Source organism: Centruroides vittatus, unplaced genomic scaffold (genome assembly GCF_030686945.1).
Source record: "Centruroides vittatus isolate TY-2023 unplaced genomic scaffold, ASM3068694v2 scaffold_769, whole genome shotgun sequence".
NCBI lineage: Eukaryota > Metazoa > Arthropoda > Arachnida > Scorpiones > Buthidae > Centruroides > Centruroides vittatus.
The window spans coordinates 5,807,327-5,828,859 of record NW_027122717.1 but is presented as its reverse complement, the minus strand read 5'-3'; the positions used below and the strand labels follow the sequence as shown (position 1 = coordinate 5,828,859).

The 21,533-nt window shown below is 32.5% G+C and overlaps 1 long non-coding RNA gene across 1 annotated transcript in view; it reads right to left on the bottom strand.

Annotated features, from left to right (window-relative positions):
• The window catches only part of LOC136989865 (uncharacterized), a 255,026-nt gene that overhangs the window by 96,344 nt on the left and 137,149 nt on the right, over positions 1-21,533 (bottom strand). The gene's annotated exons all lie outside the window — the stretch shown is intronic.

The following is a 21,533-nucleotide window of genomic DNA, read 5'->3' as shown; positions in this document are numbered from 1 at the left end:
TTTATTAAATTTTAAATTTAAAAAAACATAGCCGCACCGTGTCACTAATATAACGAATTTTTTTAAAAAGTGTTTCTGTCGTGACCACGTGACGTTCTATTGTCCAATAGGAAGTAACGATCTAACAAACTCGTTAGCTTCAATCTCTACTTTAATTAGTTTTTTAAAAAATAGAAGGTAATTTTATAGACATTCAGAAAACGCATAACATTTTTCCGGGCAATTCGTATATAAAGTGCTATAAACAAAAAATGATAGGACTACTTACCGATTGGGCCCCGTTCGAGACGCCATTGCTAGAGCATGTTTTCGTCGCCGAATTACTATTAAGCGTGTGACACGAGATTTCTCGATGTATCTAGTCACGTGACTACTCCCTCGTCTCCGCCACGCCTCGCATCTGATGTGTTCGTAATAACTTATTCTTCTCGCAGAATTCGGTGAAGTTTGGAGACATCGTTAATAGAAGTAATATAAATCATTCCATTTTAAATATGGATTAAAATCAACATATAACATTATATGATAATTCGATAAATAACTAAAAATTCTACTCTGCTTTTAAATGGTCTAATCTCTTTCATATCTTAAGCAAAACTGAGTTATATTTATTTACAACAAGACAATAGACATCTTATGTTGCATCTGACTAACATTTATCGTCATAATATATATCATGATAGAATTATTGTCGTTAGCGAGCGGTTTTACCTTTGTTGTTTCATATAGTTATTTGTTGTTTACTATTATTATTATCATCATCAGGAACACGTCAGAATGTGGAAACGAGAGAGTGGTCACGTGACCGGATAACATCGAGAAATCTCACGTCACACACTTCGTACGCGTCTGTCGTCCTATGTGACAGCCCGCGACGAAAACATGCTCTAACAATGGCGTCTCGAACGGGGCACAATCGGTAAGTAGTCCTATGATTTCTTGTTTATAGCATTTTATATACGGACCACCCAGAAAAATGTTGTATGTTTTCTGAATGTCTATTAAATGTACAGTACCTTCTTTTTTAAAAAAAAATATATAAAAACTCATATTCCCTTAAACTGTATAATTACCCAAATGTTTAAGTAGAATTTATTTTCATCATTATGTCTAACTAGGGTTCCCGGTCTTTTGCTTGTCCTGGGATTTCGGTAAAAAAGTGAATTATTTTCCGGGATGCCGGGAAATCCCTGTATATAATTATTTTTAAAGTATAAAAAATATGTTTAAATCGAATGATATAACTATTTTTCGTTTTGAAAAGTAATTTAATACGTTCTGCAACCTCCAAAATCATATTATTAACAATGCTGTGTAAAATATATATTAAAATTACCTTTGAATTACGTAGAAATTTTCACAAATAGAAAAACATTTATTAAAGTTTGTTGGAAACTGCTTACAAAAAAAAAAGACTGAACTGAGTTGGAAATTTAAAGAAAAAACGAACTTAGATCAAACTTCTAACTTGGAAGGTAATTTTCGTTTTTTAAATAAAACATAATATAAAAGTTTACAATAATATTTCGTAAGATTTTTATAAGAAAAACCAAAGATGGTCAATACTCCGATCACTCAGTCTAGTTTTTTTTTTTTAACTCTTTCCGCCCTGTGGGCACTAAGAGGGCCTCTTATAGTGGGCCCATTATGGGTTCGGCCAGACCCACAATGGGGTGACCGGGTGGTGAGGGACGGGGCCCGACATATCCGAACGGACCACCCCCCGAAAAATTCCTGGGGATTTTTCGACCCGTTCGGATTCGATCCCGGGTCCCCCCGAGCGGTAGGCTGCCACCTTGACCGCTCGGCCATCCGGCCTCCCACTCAGTCTAGTTATTATTTTAATAATGAAAAGTCCCGCTAATGAAAATGCCCTTTCCAATTCAATGGATGTGGGTGGAATCGTTTTTAATGCACTTAAGATACGACAAATGTGTTTTTTAACCTGTAGCGTCGAAGATTTCTAGTTCGTTTTCGAGATGCATTGCAGTGCTTCTTTTGCTCTCAAGTATTTTTGATTTGTCTATCTCGGTTGCTTTAATAGCGACATCAAGCTTACAGCCCGATAATTCGGCAGTTGGTTTGGCTTTAATAATCAGATTTATAAAGAAAAACTTCATACTTGCATACTTCGTACTTGTTTCTATCCTTGTCCAATTTGCACAACCTGGCATAATGCAGTTATCGAAGCTACTGTGCATAGTTGAATAATTGCGCCGATGCTGTTTTAATTTTAAGATATTACAGGTTCTGACAAGTAAATAATTTTCAGTGTCCTGCCACGAATACATACTAATTATTGACAATCTGTGAGGTGTCATAACAAGCAAAGATTTAAACTAATAAGCAGCTTAAAATTCATAAATACAAATGTATTCTGACAGTTTATGAGTTAAGTATACTTTCTATTTGCAAAATTTCCTCAACCTTAACACAAAAAATGAAAAAAGTGAACTTTTAGGCCAGGAACACACATGCGTAAAATTCAGCGTAAAATCTAGTATAAAACAGAAAACGTAAAAATTTTTCTGAAATTTTGGCTGAAACAGAACTTAAAACTAGAGTAGAGCGTGTCTCTACTTTTTACGCCGTAAAATTTTTACGCCAAAATTTCTCCAATAAAGAAAAGTCTTTTCTGTGACGTCAAAGTAGACACGTGCTTTTTATTCTAACAATGGCGGCAACGAGGGTTAACCCTACAATTGTGACGGTCTCGAAAAAACAAAAAATAAATGAAATACAGGGATTTATCGAATCCGTTCGACCACATCAGTGTGATGCATAAAGACACTGTATTTAAACAACGTTTATGGATGGCTATAAGTACAAAATTTCAAACAACAGGTAGGTCTTGTAAAATCGATATATAGGCCTAGTATTTAGATCACACGTTCTTTATTTGAATTCAGAATATAAGTCTATTAATTTAAATTTTCTATATTATAGCAGAGGAAGTGGAGAAAAAATGGAAGGTACAAAGGGATAGATAATCTATATGAGAGGAAAAAATTAATAAAATTAGCACTGTTGGTGGTAGTGGTGTTTCCTATTCGGCCAGAATTTTTACGTGTGTGTGTGTTCTGGCATGAAAGCGTAAAACAGAAACTGAACTGAAAGCTGATTTCTGATTCAGTTTTCTGCCAAACAATTTTACGCATGTGTGTTCCAGGCCTTAAGAAATTTTCGGGATTTCCCGGGATAAGAAGAATTTCCCGGGTTAAAAATACAGCCGGGATCCCGTTTGAGAAACCCTACGTCTTACCATTAGAGCTAAGGACTGGAATTATGGATGTAAAAACTAAGGAAATCGCTACTACTCAGAAAATGGGTTTCGAGTTCGTCCTTTTTACCTTCCTTGTAAAGATTATTTCACTGAAATTTTAGCTCATTTCATTTCGAAGTTCCTTCTTCTTTCTTCACTTTTTAAAAGAGTTAAATTTTATTTTTCTTATTTTTGAACCTTCTTCAATCTAAAAAAAGAAAGAAAAATAGTATTCGTCCACACAAGTTCAGTGCACTGACCACACTACACTATTATCTTCGTCCACTTTGTTTCCTATCCACACGTGGTCTAAATCCTTTCTAAGAATACATTTCTGAACAAGTTAATTAACGTTTCCATCGCTGAGGGGTTAAGGAAATTTCTTTAGAAGTAGGGAACAGGGTCCGCTTTTAGAAAATAGGGAAAGATTTGTTAAAATTCTAGATTTCTAATTTTAATTAAAAGTTGGAGGAAATTCAGAAGTTTAAAGAAATTTTATCTTTCGACAAGAATGTGCTATGTTAATTTACATATAGGTAAAATCGTCTGTTTTCGGCCCCTGCATCTTGTTCTGATAAACTGTTTTATTTACAAGGAGAGGGCCACATGTTAGGGTCTCCGATTCGAATGAAACTTGGTGAACATGTAGCCCTAAATACAAACAGCACCTTGTTCAAATACTGTAATATGTCCCACTTCTCAAGTGTTTCCGAAAAATTAGTCTTTAGAAATTGAGTGTTTAGCTTGTAAGACTGGAAGTTCTCTAACCTTTCGCAATTGTGATGGCCGCGTGGATATGGTCTTAGACATCGAAGTTACAGGCTATGGGTTGCAATATTAGGTTTATTATTATTATTATTATTATTTTTTATTTATTTATTTTTTTTTTGCTTGTAACATGATTGTTTTACTATTTTACCGTATCATTACCGTTGTTGTTACTATTATTATTCCTCACTTTTAAGGCTTATAAAACAACAGATTTAAAAATCGTGATGCCATATCTGCTTAGCGAAGAAGAAATATAAATTTTATTTAACAACATAAAAGTTAAATGTAGACAGACTTCTTTTTCGCAAAACAGGAAAGTCTTTAAATCACGATTTTTAAATCCATCGTTCTATAAGCTTTAAACGTAAGGAATAATAACAATAATAATGCTAATAATATGTTAAAATAATAAAATAATTATGTTACACGTAAAAAAAATCTAAAATTACAACGAATCAAACTCAATTGAATGACTAGCACATCATCTACTCGGCTATCGCAGTTGTGAGGAATTAGGCTCTATCCATAAATTACGACTGCATTCTTCTTGAAATTTTTACTCCCCCTCTTGTTTTATTTTGTCCAAGTTGCCGTAACCTACTCTCCTCTTCAAACGTCCAACGAAACGTGACATCCCTCAAAATCTATCACTATATGAATGATTGATACCATAAGTATAAACAAAGCATACGGTTAATGTTACCTATGGTGCCAAAAGGACCGAGTTTCCGGTTGCCATTTTGAACTCCTCTCGAGACTGCGCGGTAACGGATGGTTCAAACGGAGCGAACTCGCGTCCCGTACTAATTAACTCATTTCAGTAGATTAATGTAATTATTACTCACGTTAGTGATCCTTTTTTCCTACGTTTCTTCGATAGTATATTTTGCACGTTTTCGAACATAAACTGCACACACCGTCAATTTGTTGTAATCCTAACTTTACAGCAAATTTAAATGCATCATCAATACTTGGTTCCAAACCTAATTCCGAATACAGTAGAGCGTCGATAAGTGGAACCAATTGGAGACTGGGATCCTTCCAGTTAATGATTTGTTCCAGTTTCCGACTTTGTACGAAAAAATACATTAACCTGTCCGATGTTCAAATTTTTCTCCGTTGCGTATCGCTTCCTGTTGAATTTTTCTCCGTTGCGTGTCGCTTCGTGTTGAATTTTCGTCGATTTTAAGCCTAACGAAAATTTTTATAATAATCATCGAGGCTATCGTATCGTTAAAAATTATTTCTGCATTTTGTACAAACAAAATAAATATATTAAAGAATATAAAAAACATGAAAATTATACTTTAGAAGTAAATTTAGTATCAAAAACATTCGATTCAGCACGACACAGTCCGACTGAAAATCGTTCCACTTTCCGGCCATTCCACTTATCGACGCTCTATTGTATTCCGATTCCATTAACTGGTAAAATTTGTGGGTTGTACAACCGGACCAAAATTCGTCGGAATTGATGTCTACAAAACTTATTAACGCCGTAATACTATTAAACAAAATATTAAACATTAACACTTATCGTAACGTTTAACAAAAAATTAGGAATAAATTTCACCTGAATAACTTGATTGTATAAAAAGCGCAGAGAAAACTATCGCAGAGTACTCACAGCATGCTTCGACAAACCTTCTCCAAACATTACACTACCTATATATTTGCATATTTCCACAAGAAAGAGTCACCTACTACGCCATATTTAATAATTTGCATATTTACTCACGACCACATTTCACGGCGCATTCAACAAATTTACATATTTCGTCACACGTGTTATTAGAGAGCTCCCTCTGTCAACGTCTTCACCGAATGCCCTGAATGGAGATTACCGGAAACTCGGCTATTTTGGCACCACAGGTAACACAACCCTTTATTTTAAATTTGTCCAGTATTATGTATTCTGTTGTTTTTTGGGTGTACAGGAGGGTCTAATGATGTGTTCACTTGTTTATAATCGATCAGCGCCGCCGTAACTTATCCGTTACAATTCCCAGACACGCACCTGTTATCAAAGAGTTGACCGTTACGATTTGACCGTTACGAGATTGACGGTTGCGATTTGCGCTGATCGATTATAAACAAGTGAACACATCATTAGACCCTCCTGTACTATAGATTACTATCTATGGAATTTCAGGACTTTGATTATATATTGGAACTCGGGGGACCGAGACGAGTTCAACGGTACCCTATTTTTTGACCGGAGACGTAAAAATAAAAAAGTTATCATACTTTTTCACTTACCATACTTTTTTAATGCTCTCATGAAGACGGCACCATAGTTGCTAGTACTGCCATCTTGCGGTAAAGTCTGCAAACCATGACGTCGGACTACGGTCATCTCCCGGAGGTTAAACACGCGATACGAGAGCGGAGAGAGCGACGCGACTTCCGATCATCGCGCGATCGCCATTTCGGTTATGGCAGCGAACATGGCGGCCCGACTGACCTCTCGTATGGGCGCCACCACACGCCGCCATGTGCTAAACTAGTGATCGATTCACGGTAGTTCTTGAACGAAGTAAAAAAAGGGGGGAAACGTCTACTAAAGACAATTTTAACGGCAAGCGACGGGACTCCCGATCGCGATAGCGAGGCTGACTTAGCGGAGAGCGACGCGACTCCCTATCATCGCGCGATCGCCGAAAAAAGTATGATAACTTTTTTATTTTTCGTCACCGGTCCAAAAGTAGGGTATCGTTGAACTCGTCTCGGTCCCCTCAGTTCAGATATATACTCAATGTCCCGAAATTCCATAGATAGTAATCTATAGTATCCCCGTTTTTTTCACAATAAAGGTAACTATACATCAGTTTTTTTACTTAAAGTACTGTATAAGTGTAAATTACATTATATTACAATACAATTTAAAAAAAACATTAAATAGTAAAAGGTAAAATTACTTATAATTAATATTCTGTAAGTATACATATATACATATCACACAATGATTTTTCACAAAGTACAATATTCGAGTTTTTACAAATGCAACATATCTTAAACTGTACTATTAATTTAATTAACGCGAAGAAACGCCCTTTATTAACTGATACCATTGAGGGTCAATTGCCATGCCCTCTGAAATATTAATTAGTTTGTCTTTAGGTTGTTTCTTTATTTCAATATGTTCTTTGAATTTCCTTTTGTAAATATTTTTCTCAATATGTAAAATTTTTATATTATTTTTATTAATTTGACAGTTATTCTTTATTGTGTTGTTGTACCATGGAGAATTATCATATTTAAGGCGGATAGCGACTTCGCGCTCTTTGATTCTTTTTAGAAAAAAGTTTCAAAGAGCAAGCTCGCCTCTGCGTAGTCGCACCCTTAGAGGTATGCAGTGTCTAAAAACTGGCTGTTTGTTACTATAGTTAACAACTTTTAATTGATCAAATATATTCTGTTTGTAATTCTATTCTCAAGACATATAATAATAGATTTTCGGTATTTCACTTATATCTGTATGAATTTAATCAAAATGTACGTTGACCCGTTTATTTGATTATACAATTTATGAGTTAACTAAAATATAATTCAATTAATACTGTATTGTATTACAATAGGACATCAGAAAGTAAAATATACGAAACATCGTAAGATACAAACTAACTCGCGATTTGCAATCGTAATCATTGAAACCACTGTAATTTTGAAATAAGTTCATTAACTCTAATTTTTTTTAAAAAAATATCTTTTATGGTAAACGCTAATCTCGAATTCTGTCATAATTAAAAACGTGAAGAAAACCAGGTAAACTTTACACTGCCATCCCGTTGGCGAGGCTACTAGTGTTTAGTAGTTTTATCCACTGGGGCACTGGTGGACACAGGCTTGACTCCTTACGAAACTACCAAGGAATTTAAATTTCTTTATCAATTTTATTTTAAATATTTCACATTTTTCTAGAATTTAGACGAAAATTTTAGGATATTTTAAAGATATCAAGGAGCAAAATAAATTTTCAGTATAATTGACGAATTTTAAAGATGCTTATTCACAATTATCAGAAAATGTATTAGGCCTATATCATACTGCTTTTTATTTTAAATTTTCCCAATTTAAATATTTTAGGTAAAATTGTTTTGCTATACTTTTACTATACTATTATTACTCTCCTTGCTATAAAACTTGGAGATAGTTCCTGCACAATATGCGAATAGTGTAACAAAAGGGTAATGAAACGAGTATACCTTCATGAGATCCAAATGTAAATATATATATATATTTATTTATTTATTTATTTTTTATTCTCTCTACTCTGTGGGTACTAAAAGGGACTGTTTATCAATCGTGGGTTCGGCCAGACTCAATGGGGCGGCTGATTAGTGAAGGAGACCGTCTGACATAACCCAGATGGACTACCCTTTTTGTTTTGATAACCGAGCCCTTTTCAATTTTTGTTTTTTTTTTTACTGCAACAAACGTAATACGTAGAATATTCATTTATTTTTTATTAACTTAATAAAAAGCAGTTTAAGAGATTTTATTTATTTTAGTAAAAATCATATTCATTTCTTCGGATAGGAATCAGTAGTGCACCTTAGTTTTTCCAGTTCTTGTCCAGTTTTCTCATGCCCCCGATTCAGCTAAGTATAATGCCAAACTGTTTGCTCATATATAAACTAAATGAGGACATCGCCTGTAACATCCCCAACCTATTTGCACGATTCCCTTTTGTGAAATGCCATTTTTTACTTATTCAATGATGCTCTGCAACTCTGTCATATACTATTTTCTGTATCTCTCACAAGTTCTGAGGTAGGACTGTTAAACTTCGAGATTTTATCAATTTCAAACGCTCTCGTTGACTTGATCTGGTAGCACCAGGTGAAATTAACATACCAATATCTCTGGTCCATAATTCGTTATCTTCGTTCAAAAATTATTTTGATAACTTAGGACTTCACTTTTTATCTCCTGTTTATATAACGTATTTACATTATTTAATAGATATTAAATAGATTATTATTGATTATACTAGTAATTTCTTAGTTCTTTTATTAACGGAGTTTACCTTTATGTAGAAAATGACATTTATTGTAGATGTAAACATTATAAAACCAATCGATATCGATTTTTTTCTATTTTTGTTAACGCTTTCATTATGATAAAAGTGCTTTATTGAAATTTTACGTACGATTTAATCTATTTTATATCGTCCGACTACATCGACAATAACCGTGCAATAATGCGATGCAAATTTATTATGTAACTTAGTGATTCTCAAATGGGGTATCTCAAGAAATGGCATTTTAATAATAAAAAAAACACATTTATTTAAAGATTTATTTTAAATGTTCATTATATCCATGATTAACTAATAGCTAGGCAGGTGCCACAAACCATGGCCTCGGACCAAATCAGTCCCGTGGCATACTTGAATCTGCCCCACGAACATACTTGACACATCTTTTATAATTTATATTTTCATTATACATGGAATATCCAAAACAGCCGTGGCCCGCTACCTACGACTTATGAGCAGTTTGGTACATCAGTCGAAAAGCTTGGGCATCGCTGATTTAGAGTAACAGTTATTAATGTACACTAAACAACGATTCGTAATTTAAAATACAGTGGAACCTCGCTTAACGAGCATAATTCGTTCCAGAATATTACTCGTAATGCAAAACGCTCGTTAAGCGAAACAATTTTCCCATATAAATTAATGTAAAATACGTTAATGCGTTCCACGCCGAAAATACTCAAATATTTTATGTATAACGTTTATTCAATGAAAATTATGCAATATACGTAGTTAAAGAGCGTGAATCATCATCTTTCCTTCTAGCGCGGAATGAAGCAACCCGGAATGCCAATTCGATTTGCAGAAAATGAAAAAATCGAAAAAATATGTCTCAAACAACCAAATAATATGCCAAATTCTTGGGCTATGTAAAAGCTATAATTAAATATTAGAAATTAATTAATTTGACTAGAGGCAGGCAGTTATGCTTTCATTTCGTATTAAATTTAATAATTATAAATAAATAATTTTTAATTTAGACATTTCAAAAATTTAATTTGGAATTGGCCATTAAATTTAATACGAGATGGGAGCATAACTGCCTGCCTCTAGTCAAATTAATTAATTTCTAATATTTAATTATAGCTTTTACATAGCCCAAGAATTTGGCATATCGTTTGGCGTGTTTATTATATAACGGGTTTTGCTCGTTATGCGGAAGACTCGTTGTGCGAGGTTTACTATAAAATTCACTAAGAGTATTTTTCTCTTTCTATATTTCGTGTACAAAATGAAGAAAAACTATAAAGTTTTTCTTCATTTTGTACACGAAACACTCCAGCAAAATTTTTCACGTTTTATAGTTCGCCGCAAAATAATAAACTACTGAATTAATTAACTATGCTTTCATTTGTATTACAATATGAATCAATTTAAAATAATAACAGAATAATTAATCAGTGATGAACCAAGATATGGGGTGCGTTACCTGGTAAAGTTGCTTGACTATACTAAACATAATTTAGCGATTTTCTCTAAGCTATAGCGAGATTTGGAATCACTAATGATAAAATTTAAGATGGCTGCCACGAATTATGAAATAGGCGCGGATTAAGGCGTAGCCTAACGTTTTGGAGATCCAGGATCAAAGCCAGAAGAGTAATTTTCATGAATTTTTATGGGCCCGATACGTCCGGCCCCATTTCTTACCATTTTTTGTTCGATCAAAACCCACGATTGCACGATTTAAAAAGGCACTCTTATTGCTCATAGGACAGAGATTCAAAAATGAAAAAAAATAATAAAAGTACAAAGCGAGGAATATTATATATTAAATTTATATCTTTTTTATAAATTCATGAAACGTTAACGGTTAAAATATATCTCATCCATAATGTAACAGTATTTGCACTAATTATGGAAATGATATAATCGTTCATTATATAAGAATTAAAAGCTGATTTATTATCGTGTATGTAATTTTGTAAAAGCTCTAATTGTTTACTTTATCGATCTCAAATAAAAGAATATTCTAAAATATATTATATATTATATAAAGGAAAGGTAAAATATATTATAGAAAGGAATTAATATGTAAAGTAACGTTTAATAGCTTCTAAGAGTTTATAATAGCAACACAAATATTTAGTAGCTCGTAAGATTTTTTAATAATTTATTATTATCAAAAATGTTTGAAACTTCACTAATTATTAATTCCTTTTGGTTAAAAATTATTTAATAATTTGGGATAAAATTTGAAGATAAATGTTTGCAAAATTTCCAGACGAAATGAAGTTTGAAATGGAAGATGAAGAGGAACAATTTAAATGTTGGTATTGTCTTTTGAATCCTTTATTAACAACCGTAGAACTTGTCAGAAAATCTATACTCAGGAAATTAATCATGTTCTATAATATTTATACTGTAATAGGAACACTTTTAACTTATCTTGTTATTATCTTAGGGGTTGATTTAAATCTGCCATTTTTAATTTATATAAAAAAATTTTTTGGTGATTATGTCGACGAAGTTCTGTTATTTCTTCTTGTAAATTCACTAAGAGTATTTTTCTCTTTCTATATTTTCATTTATTCTCCTGAATTTATAAGCCTTCAAGAAAAATTAAGCGAAATTTGGTTAAAATCGATTCATCCAATTTCTACAAGACATTATCAAAAATATTTTAAATATTTGCATGAAGCTCAAAAATTATTCATCGTAGTATGGTTCGCTTTTATCATCTTTGTATTTACTGTTACATTTTATTATTTATATCAATTTAAAGATGCTATTGACAAAACTTTAGGAGTGTTTCGTGTTGTTTTTGTACCTAATGCTTTAAGTTTTTCTATCAGTCTAACAACTTCTGTGGAAATCTTTATTTTATCATGCTTTATGTTTGTCTGTATAACCTTTTGTTTAAAATTTAAGGAAGTAAATTTTCATCTAAGCTATCTGCTCAATCACATGGACGAAATACGTGATTTTAAGATGATTCATTATCGACATCACATGGTCTGTCAGATGGTCAAAATAGCAGACGGGTGCTTTCAAAAATATATTTTTTGCATGTATTCCTTAACTATGCCAATTTTATTTCTTTCTTTAAAAGAATTATTTACTGTTAAGCAAAGTTCACTTCGGATTTTTATGTTTAGTTTATCGTGTTTATACACATATACGTTATTTGTCACAGTCTTCGTTAGCGGATATCTTCGATCATGTGTAAGTATATTTAACTAATTATTTTATATGTTTAATATAAAATAATTGATAAAAAACTTATACTCGTAAATAAATTTTTACTATTATACATGAAATTTGAAGATCATCTTTTATATCGGTGTTAGATTCCTGGATAAGCAGACGTAAACAGAAGACAAATTATAATACAGTAGAGAGTCGTTTATCCGAATCAATTGGGGACTGGGGTTGTTCGGATAACCGATTATGTACGGAAAAATATATTAACCTGTTCGATGTTGAAATTTTTCTCCGTTGCGTGTCGCTTCGTGTTGAATTTTCGTCGATTTTAAGTCTAACGAAAATTTTTATAATAATAATCGAGGCTATTGTATCGTTAAAAATTATTTCTTTATTTTGTACAAACAAAATAAATATATTGAAGAATATAAAAACATGAAAATTATACTTTAGAAGTAAATCTAGTATCAAAAAAGTTCGATTCAGCACGACACAGTCCGACTGGAAAGCGTTCGGATAAACGACTCTCTACTGTACTTTTCAATACAATGTGCTCCAAGTATTCAAACATTGAGATACATTTTCATAATATAAAAATATGTATGTATATTAAATATAAACACAAGAATTTATGTTCTGTTTATTCTGTAGTAAAATACAAATAATTCTATTGGCAGTACAGTTGATGAACCATATGTATTTATAAGAGTTTGTTTAGTTTTACTTTCGGCACCATTGAAGGGTCGTTTGCGCTGGCTAGGTGGAGTTTTCTGGGTTTTCTTCGCGTATTTAACACCTAAATAGGAGCCAGTTTTCCATAGAAAGCAATCCTGGAATGCACTTCTTTGACACATTTTCCATGTGTTGTATTGTCGTATCCAATCAAATCAACCAATATAGAATTGTTTTGTTTTTTGTCTCTTTCCGCCATATAGACACTAAAAGACCATTTTTCTACGCTCATTGTGAGTTTGGCCGGGCTCAAATAGGGACGGCCGGAAAGTGATTGACCGAACACGACATATCCCGGTAGATCACCACTAAAAATTCCTAGAAATTAGTCATCTGGATTCAATCCAGGATTTCCTAGAGCGATAGGCTGAGCCTAAACTGCCTTGATTATGCTGTTGGCACACTCTTGATATTAGACAGAAAATTTTTTGAAAAGGATTTACATATTTGAATATATACCAACTAAATCACTACTTTAATGTATTAAAATATTATTTAAAAATCTAGCAACGAGTTTCGTAACTTTTTCGACTGTTAAAAAATTTTATTTCAAAAATAACTTTTATATTATTAATCATAATATTAATAAAAAAAATTGTTTGTGATGCTTTCTGTTATGAAATTTTATCATTAAAAATTTCTTATTAATAATTTAATAATTAAAATGGCAAAGCTCTTAATTTCGAGGGTAGAGATGAGTTTTATAATGAAAAAATATTGTAAATGCTATTATTTTTCAAGACCCATTATAGATTCGGCACCCCTAAAATAGCGATAGATGAGCAGTTACAGACAGAACCTGGCATTTCAGGCACACCACACTAATAAAAAATTTCAGAATATCTCGATACGGACTCGAACCCGAATCCTCAGAAGGGTAGATTGACACATTTACCGCATCAAGTGTCATCCGCCTGTAACGTTTAAACTTGATTAAAAAATGCTACATGAATCGATATCTTCATCAATTTCATTTTTTCTACCATTCTATAAATAACAATAATTTAAAATATCAACAAAACTTAAATTAAAATTAATGTTTTCACACAAAAAAATTTATTCGTATAAATTGTTTACTAAATAAACTTATTTTTGATCCAGGCTTATCGAACAAAAGATGTTTTGCATGAATTGGCAGTAAAAAATATTTCGAGTAGTGTACGAATTCAGGTAAGAGTTCTTTTAATAATTCATACACAAGTGGTTTCCATGAAATTATTGATAGAAATGTCTTTTATAGATAAATATATTCTTGAAGAGATTATCTGGACCACCGATTGGGTTAACTTGTTTGGGCATCTTTCCTGCTGACGTTAATAATCTAACAACTGTAATTCATTATTATATTAAAATTATTTTAATTGTTAATTTCACATTTCTCATAAAGTTATTTTTCTTTCAGATTGCCAGTTTTTTAGCAACGTATTTGCTTATGTACCTGCAATATATTGATCAAAAGTCTAAATAGCTCTGATCATATTTTGTTTTTTTATTTTTTTCCTCTCGTATTCACACTCAGATTCTTTAACTCTATAAAGTTAACACAGCTTAATACTGAGAAAGCTCATTTATTCAGCTAAACAAATGTTTTCAACCCGTTCGAACGACGTTCGAATCAATCTGTTCGAACGTAGTTAACCTGATGATGGTCCATGGAATGGGTTGAAAACGTTTGTTTAGCTGAATAAATGAGCTTTCTCAGTATTAAGGTGTATTTTTTTTCTGTTTACGCTCTGTGGCCTTTTTCAAGCCTATTGTGGGTTCGATCAGGCTCATAATTGTGAGTTGGTTGTTGAGAGACGGAACCTGATATAATTGTGACCAAAAATTCTTGACTGCTTGGATTCTATTCTGGATTCCAGAGAGACATTTACCCCCCTGTATCCGGCCAGCATTACCAACTGATGGAAGCACGATATACTTCCTTGTTGTAACTCGAAACGAATCTATATTATAAAGCTACATTCGTCTTAGTGTCCCTACGAGTGAATGACTAGCATGGAATTATTAGTAGAATTAGACTTCTTACAGAAAAATGAAATGGTATCAGAAGAGAACGCCATGCACATTGTAGGAAAATATTCAAAATCTCAAAAAGTATTTTACTTTTTGAGATTTGTTTTATTAACTTATGGCAACGCAACACTTGGGCGATCTGCCTAAAGGAAGATGCCTTTCGGGAGGTCTTTTCAAGGGTAACTGGCCCCTATTTAGGCGTTACAGACATGGAGAAAACTCAGAAAACTCTACGTGTTCAGCCCTTCCTGGCGACCGAACTCCCAGTGTTCAAGGACGGAAACCGCATGGCCACTGGTAAGCCTAAAATTATTTAGCCACTACAGGTGTCAAAGTTGGATCTAACCTCATAGAACGTTAGGTCGTCAGAGCGATTGGTTTAAAAGCCATTTGTCAATTTTTAAAAATATTTATTAATCTAAACAACATCAGTTTCTATGGTCTTACCTACAATTTTTCTTTGTGTAATTTTTAAAATAATATACATAGATAGATTAAATAACTGTGTATAAAGCTAATATGCTTAACAAAGAATTGTGAATTGCAACAAGGATTTTAGTCACCAACCGACTAAAACGTCTAAAGACTATCTCCCCTAGTAATTATATACATATAATCATAACTAATACTAGTATATACAGTTTATACATCGGTACTAATTTTGATTATAATAGAACGACACACAAAAGAGATACTGATACATAAATGTTCTTATTTTCATAAGAGAATTTATAATAGAGTATACTTTTTGAATTGCCGGTTTACTGTAATGTGTATGCCATGGTTTCCTTTCTTCATATAAAAACGTAAAAATAGCTGAGATCCGTATTCAAAAGAATGTGTAAAAAAGTGCATGAAATATTACAGATTTATATAAAATCGTAAAATAATATTGATAATGTTTCCTCTACTTGATAAATTCCCTTAAATTTGAATTCAAATCTACTCTATTAATACGTTCAAAGACCGCTCGCCTACGAGGAAATTCACGTATAACAGCGAACCCCCTTATTTACTAAGTATTTCCTAAACTAACACACCTATCACACATTATTTTTTATTTAAACAAGCAAAATAAGCACTGTATTAATAATAAATAGTAAGATATTGCAAATCATAAAAACAATACTTTAAAAAATTTTCCGTAGTACACTTTTTCTCACGGAATGTAAAGTTTTAATTTTTCCCCTGTAAAGTATGCACTTTACGAGGTTGTTTTGGCTTATCGCAGTTACCAGCATCTATTGAAACCATGCTTACAAAAACCTGTGAATTAGGAAACCTGTGAAGTTAATACGTAAATTTTCTTTTAAAAAATGACTAAAACGGTGATATATTTTCTCGAAATATATTTTCTGATATATTTTCTCGAAAGGAAGTGCTAAAAAGTGCTCCTTAAAACATATAAAAGTAAAAACCATCATTTCATTGTACATAAAAAGTATTTATATAACACGTAAAATTTATACAACACGTCAATCAAATACTCACTTTTGGAATCTGATCCACCAGACTCCGAAAGTGAGTAACTACAAACAGAAAAGCATTGTACAGGCAAACACAAAGTCGTTCTACATTCTGCATGGTCAGCCACAGACAACACAAAGAAGTAAATATTTGAACTGCTAAAATGACATCTCACTATCAACAGATGTGAGAATTGCATACTTGGTTTTCACTAAAATCTCTAGATTTTGAGACAGAGGAGACTCGGGAATTGTATTTTGAATATCTGGATTTTGTTTAGGGTTTATTCCAATTTCTCTAAACCATTCCTTCCAATTTGTTTTCGGCGTGTTTAAAAATAAGGTTTATTTTTATCATATCGCTCTGTAGTACATTACAGAAGCTAAACAGCACTGTACAAGGTTCGTAGCGTGCGGAACGTAATGCACGAGCTAACGTATATGGTGAAAAGCGCTTAGCATGTCAAGAACGAGAACGCTATACCTTACAAAACGCCTCGAATAATGTGAATGACGGTCCATTATTGTCTAACGTTGCATTAATAATGTACAGTACAATTGTGATGTAGTTTAAACAACATACTGATCTCGTAATTATCATGTAAATTAATATTGATATTATAGTTATGTATATCATAATTCGTCTTGACGTGTTTATTTTAATGAGAGTAGTGTAGGCCTAATGGGCCAACTTGAGTTGAAGTTTATACACCACAAAATAAAGTTTATTTTAGTGAAATTAACTTTTTATAATTAAGTCTCTTTCATTTTCAAAATGAAATCGAAAATTGCTATCAAATTCTTTCGTATGCCCTATTAAGCCAATGGGCAAGACAATCGGATACGTCTTATATTCGGATTACATCAACATAATATTTAATCGTCCACTTAGCATGCATGGTGCATGGTCTGTTACGTAACCAAGCCTTTTCATACGGAATGGCAAAGTTCCACAATTTGGCACATGCATCATTGAGTTCCTGCATAACAGCAGTGAAATTCGTCTTTTTTAATTCGTAAATTATTAACAGCTGGGTTGTACTGGCTCACTTGTTTAAGGAACAATGAGAATGTTCAGCACGCATCTTTTTAGCATATCCGTTGTTTCATCCAAAATAAAAAACTAGGTTGTTTCCTATATATATATTTGAAAGTTGCTAATCTTTCATATATTATTATATTTATAAAATCAGTTTGAAACAATCTATACATCCGTATGAGAAATTTATGTATGTGTTTGTGTAATTATCGAAGCTGATAGCAGCACATGCTTAAAGCTTGTGCATTATGTTTATAGTTTTTGAAATTCTCACTCTACAAGAAAGATAATAGCTAAGATATAATTTATTTTTGACCACTTTTACCGTATGTTTTTGTAGAAAATGTATGCAAAAATATCTATTTCAGTCCGTTTTCTGTGTATGGTTAACGCGGTTTCTCACAACCGCGTTATACTTAAAAAGTTATTGTGGGCTAGATCCGATGAATAGGGAGGATGCGTGAAAAAGTAAGACGGAAACGACCCGAACTTTTTTCGAACAATTCGTGGCTCTTGTACCACGACAATTCACCTGCTCACATAGCACTGTCTGTGAGGGAGGTTTTAGCCAATAAACAAATAATTTCCCTATTCACCAGATTTTCACCTCCGATGACTTTTTCTGTTCCCAAAGATAAAGAAAATATTAAAAGGAAGACATTTTTATGGCATTAATGACATCAAAGGTAATACGACGGCAGCACTGAAGGACATTTCACAAAAACAGTTATAAAACTGCTTCGAAGCGTGGACCAGGCACTGGTGCATGACTTCTCAAGAGGACTAATTTGATGGCGACCACAGTAAAATTCAACAATGAGGTATACAGTCAAACCTGTTTTTATGCGGTGGATAGGGACCGCATAAAAAAATCGCAAGAAACTTTACGAGTGGCTATAAAAAATAGTTTTCGCAACACAATTAAAAAAATATTTTTTATGCGGCCAATAGGGACCGCATAAAAAAAGTCTCACATAGAAAATAACTCAAAACCGTACGAAATAGAATTTATTGACAACAGATGTCAGCACTTGACTGCATCGTCTCGTCTATCGTCTGTTTTACATATTTTTGTCCAGGTGGTGTTTTGTTGACTTAAAAAATAAATTATTTCATTTTTAGCATATTCGTGCAATAATATTACTATAATAAGTTCATTTATGCTATAATAAGTTTATTTAGCTATAATAAGTCAACGTGAGACATGACAAATCGCACGAGACTAGTCGCCAACTATACCGCACAAAAAAAACCGCACAAATAAAAAATCGCACAAAAAAAGACCGCATAAAAACAGGTTTGACTGTATAGCACTTTTACCGGAATGAGTTAGATAACGTAATTTCAGACTACATACTGTACATCCGAAATTTTGAAGGTTTGTGTACTGAGCTGCTTTGTGTTTGCTTCTCAAACTTTAATTAGTTTTTGATAAATACAGCTGTCAATGAAAAATAAGTTTTTGTTTCATTAAAGATTTTACAGGACAAAAATAAAGCTCTAATTTTAGTAGAGGGAGAAAGCAAACGAAAAAAGACTAAAATAATTTTTTCATATCACAAGCATACATCTAAACCAAAAAGCGCTTTTATGTAAACACTTCCGTTTATCAGTATCTCAAAGAACTTGCTCAAACCTACCTCCATTAACAGCAAAAAGGTAGTGTATTAGTTCAATTTATTATTGAGTCATGAACATGGAAAGTCGTCTGGTGTTAGTGTTTGACTGGCCTCATAAATTCAAATCCAAAATCTGCAACACGTACTTGCACCATAGATCAACACGTAATATATAGGCCTACTGAGCTAGAGAAACAACGTAAAATTCGTTTTTCCCTGAACGTTTTGATGTGTAATTTGATACGATCGTCCCATTGGACCATTTTTCGAGAGACATTTACTGCCAAAAGGTGTTTGCATTTCTTGCAAGCTGTAATTGATGGATAGCTGGACGATCTCATCTATATCACTGCTAGCTTATTTGATTTGAATATGACGATGTACCACCACGTGATTCTAGAAAAGTTCAACGATGGCTTAATGACCACTTTGGAGAAAGTGAATCGGGCCAAATGGTCCGCAACAGTGACATCGAACATTTCCTGATTTTATTTCCGTAGATTTTTGTGGAGATGTTTAAAAGATTACGAATATGAAATATCGGTATTGGATATTACAGATCTCCAAAGGCGAATTATAGATGCCTGACCAACACTAATTCCTGACACAGTGATTTCCTATGTTCATGACTCAACAATTGAACAAATATACACGTGTTGCTGTTAATGGTGAGTGATTTCTTTTAGGTATTGCTAAATGGATGTGTTTACGTATTTTCATGTTGAGCATGCTAAAATGTTGTTCGAAATTATGTCACTTGTCCTGTAAGAATGAAATTAAGCCGTATTTATCACAAACTACTTAAAGCTTGAGAAGCGAACCCTTATAAAGCAGCTCAGCACTACAGGAAGTCGAACTTACACAAATTTTCGGAAGTATGTGGCTCGTTCTCTTCATCCTTCTTAATTGAACAAAGTGAAGTGTTGTACAGCTTTACTCGGAACTATAGTTTTACCTTTAATAGCAGCCGAGATAATTTTACCCCTCCTCTTTTGGGTGAAAATTCACTGATGCGCCAATATTCACTGATCCAAGCTCGATAATTCATGATAATTGAAGAAAACAAGCAATTCTTTCTGAGCTATTAGTCTAAATCACTTTTAGCAGAAATCCTGAATATATTTTATGTTACTTTGTGAAAATTTCCAACTGGCAATGCGCTTAAATTTTTCGTCTAAAATGTTTGTTTAGGTTTATGAGAAACAGCAGTTCAATATGTGAGTGATTTGCCTCCAGAAGGACTTTCTATGGGAATCTAGTCGATATTTAAGTGTTAGATATTTGATATAAAAGAAAACTCGGAAAAATTTGCATGATAAGCGGGTTGATAAGGCGCGAACCCGTGTTGTTTGAGGGACTCATCTAAATATGGATGTATTTACTGTCCGAGAAGGACAGTTTATGATTTTATTCTTTTTATTTAACATTTTCTCGCATATTTTTGCTTTTATTATTATACTATTATTATTTAAACTTTATTAATTAACTATCTCTTGCAATTTCACAATTTATTATCTCGAGTTTATCAAAATGTAAACTTAATATTTTTAAATAAATTTAAATCTTCTTTAGAAATATTGTATATTACATATTAATAGTTGAAGTAACAGACCAGAATAGAAGAAAGAAATCTACAAAATAATTTTGATAAACTTTTCTTTTTGTTTGATTATGGAGCGAAAGATGGCGCCACGATAAATATTTTCTACTCACAGATCGATGAATATTAATTGCATACCAAGCACGATACATTATGAATAATTAATTTCTCCTTTCCTTTATTTTGTTTTTAATTAAGATATTTAATTACTCAAAAGTAAATTTTCTCTAGTCATAAATATTCTAAAAGTGTTTGACTGATTTATACATACATAAAAGACGCTGTTTACAGTTTACTATTGGAAATATCATTAAAAAGTGATGATAATGTAACGAATTAAAGTTCAGTTTAATTATTGTTCTAATTAAAACATTAAATATTTATTTATAAAAATCTGTAACAATAAAAAAATTTTCAAAATATAAAGATTTCAGGTAAGAAAAAATAAAAATTTATTATAAATGCACTTTAATATCTATTTTAAATTACCGAAAGAGGCATAAAATATCTTCATAACCTCATAAATGTACAATCTTATAGTGTTATAACTCATAACAAACGAATAATCTCATTGTTTAATCGTAGTTATATACAGTCAAACCTCTGAACAATGGTCACTGACTAGAACATAGTATAGAGGTGGCCTTTATAGGAAGTGTGACTGTAAGCATAAAACTTGAGCAATTTTATAAAAATTTCTAACGGATAGATAATTTATTGTATTCTTCTTCTTTCCTTTCCTCTTTTGGAGATGTGACCTTTGACATCTGAGACGAGTAAGCGTTTATTGTCTAGCTGGTTGTTTTTATTGTTATTATTGGGGATTTTTCTGAAGACTTGTTA